The sequence below is a fragment of the Sapajus apella genome, unplaced genomic scaffold (genome assembly GCF_009761245.1).
Source record: "Sapajus apella isolate SASKATOON/1434 unplaced genomic scaffold, GSC_monkey_1.0 scaffold49, whole genome shotgun sequence".
NCBI classification, from domain to species: domain Eukaryota; kingdom Metazoa; phylum Chordata; class Mammalia; order Primates; family Cebidae; genus Sapajus; species Sapajus apella.
Window position 1 is genome coordinate 837,737 of NW_022436989.1, and position 2,657 is coordinate 840,393.

Sequence of the window (2,657 nt, forward strand, 5' to 3'; positions counted from 1 at the left end):
CACACACACACACACACCCCTGTAACACTGGGTCCCTCACTCAGACAGACACACACACACACACACACACACACACACACACGTAACACTGGGTCCCTCACCACTATCCCTTCCCCTCCCTTCCTCACTCAGACAAACACACACACCCCTGTGACACTGGCTCCCTCACTCAGACACAGACACAGACATAAACACAGACACACACACACACAGCCCTACAAGCCTGTAACACTGGGTCCCTGACCACTATCCTTAAGGATTCAAAGCACTTAAGGAGCAAAGATCACGAAGGATCAAACACACATTCATAGAAATATCTGCGGAACTGTAATGATCAGGGTGTTTCCCGCCTAAGAGAGACAAAACCTCTCCAGGAGCGAAAGTGAGAAAATTTGCAAGGACTAAAAAAAGAACAGGTAGCCCTGCCTTTCATCAGGCTAAGGAGACAGACGAGTAACCTGCTATGCATTCACAGGACACGGTTTCCCCCAAGGTTTTGCGGAAGTGGTGAAATGCCACAACACCCACTTGACAGAGGGACTCCTGCTTCTAACCAAGAATGTCCTAGACCCCCTGCTACACTCATTTGTGACTGGGGGAACTCAATGACCAAGCCACCCTTGCCTCCTGACAGCCAATAGACCTCAGTGAACCCCAACTTTTCCCAAGCCCACCTCTAAACAACAACCAGTGCAGATTTGACTCCCACTTCCCTGACATATGATAAATTATTAAAACCTCATGCTTCCATGAGGCCTCAACATCACACACAGGCTGAATACCCCAAGCAACTAGGCACACTGGTGTGATAAGCCTGGTCTCCACCTCAAGGTCCCCTTCTTGCCTTCCCCTGACTGACCCAGCAACATGCACCAGTAAAATCCCCTCATACCTTTTGCTCGTGGTTACCCCACCCTGACCCCCAACATGGGTGGCTCGCCCACAGGTTCCCTTTCTTGGCTCCCCACCTGCACTTTGGAGCCCGCTCCCTTCGCACTCCTCCAACATGGCTCCTACGCCCCTGTGGTGCCGCCCTCTCCAGGGCCTTTGAGCATAATAAATCCTTTAATTGCATATCATTCCTGGACTCTCATTGCTGCAGCCACTTGGGTTAAAAGATCCCACAAGGGAGACTTACTCTCACATTTATATCACACCTGACATCCTCTCCCGCCTCTATCCTCCACCTGGAGCCAAACCTTGCAAAGACTTCTCCCATTATCAAGCCACACTCCCGCCTCCTCTGGGTGCCCCCCTCACTGCATCAAGACAATCAATCCAGTCATTTCAGCAAATTTGAATTTGTCAAGGTACAAGGGTGTCCCTGATGGTCTGGCTGAATAAGCATTAACAACCCAATGCTCAAGATTAGCTCCAAATACCAATGGTTGGGGTCTCTGCTTTATTTTCTTTCTTTTTTTTTTTTTTTCTGAGACGGGGTTTCGCTCTTGTTACCCAGGCTGGAGTGCAATGGCGCGATCTCGGCTCATCGCAACCTCCGCCTCCTGGGTTCAGGCAATTCTCCTGCCTCAGCCTCCTGAGTAGCTGGGATTACAGGCACGCGCCACCATGCCCAGCTGATTTTTTGTATTTTTAGTAGAGACGGGGTTTCACCATGTTGACCAGGATGGTCTTGATCTCTTGACCTCGTGATCCACCCGCCTTGGCCTCCCAGGGTGCTGGGATTACAGACGTGAGCCACCGCGCCCGGCCCTCTGCTTTATTTTCTTGACTGTAGCATCCAATACAGATTTCAAAGAAAGAGATGTCATCTCTTTAGTGATAAATCCACCATTTTTAGAGTTACTTTCACTGGAGCTTCTGAGAGAGGGTTATATCAGTGTACCTGCAGACCTCAGTGTTTTTGCTTTCAACAAAAGAAAAAAAAAAAAAGATGAACAGGCCTCTGTGACAGTTGAGAGGCCTCTATAGTGAAAAAATGTAATCATGCAAAGTTCTTTCACCGAATAGCTTCTCACTAACCCCTTTCCACAGGCCATGATAAGGGACCAGATCAATGCCTTGCTGTCCATGTCCCCTCCAAGCCTGTGACCAACACAGTAAGAACTAGCACTTATTCCGAGGACTGTTCCTGAAGCACGTTTATTGAGCACCTGCTATGCCCGACTTACAACAGAGCTTCTCACACTGCAAAAAGCAACCCAGTCCCCGCTGCCTGGTTAGCGCACAGGCTGTGGTTGGGGCCTGTGGGTTCTGACAGCTCCCAGAGAAGGCAGGTGGGGTTGGTCCAGTGATGGGTGGCAGGGCTTCGCATATTTGCACACTTGTGTTTGTTGTAGTCTACACGCTTGTTTTGAGGCACGATGGCCTCCTCCGCAGGGGGCCGACGTCAGAGTGTGATGCCTGCCCACCTGCAAAGCCCTGGGCTTTAAGCCATACAGCACATTTCCCTGTGCACACTTCACTTTCCGGGTTACACATCATTCACAATTTCCTTTGCTGTCGTCCATTCACCTTTCCACTCTGCAAGATGACTGTCTCCCGCCCTCTGCCTCCTGCTCTCACATTCCACCCGCTCTTATCCCCGTCAACTAAGGGCCCTGTGTCACAGTCAGGGTTCTCCTGAGAAATAGAACAAACAGCGTATGGAGCGGGGGGGGGGGGGGGGGGGGGGGGGGGGGGGGGGAGGAGGGGAA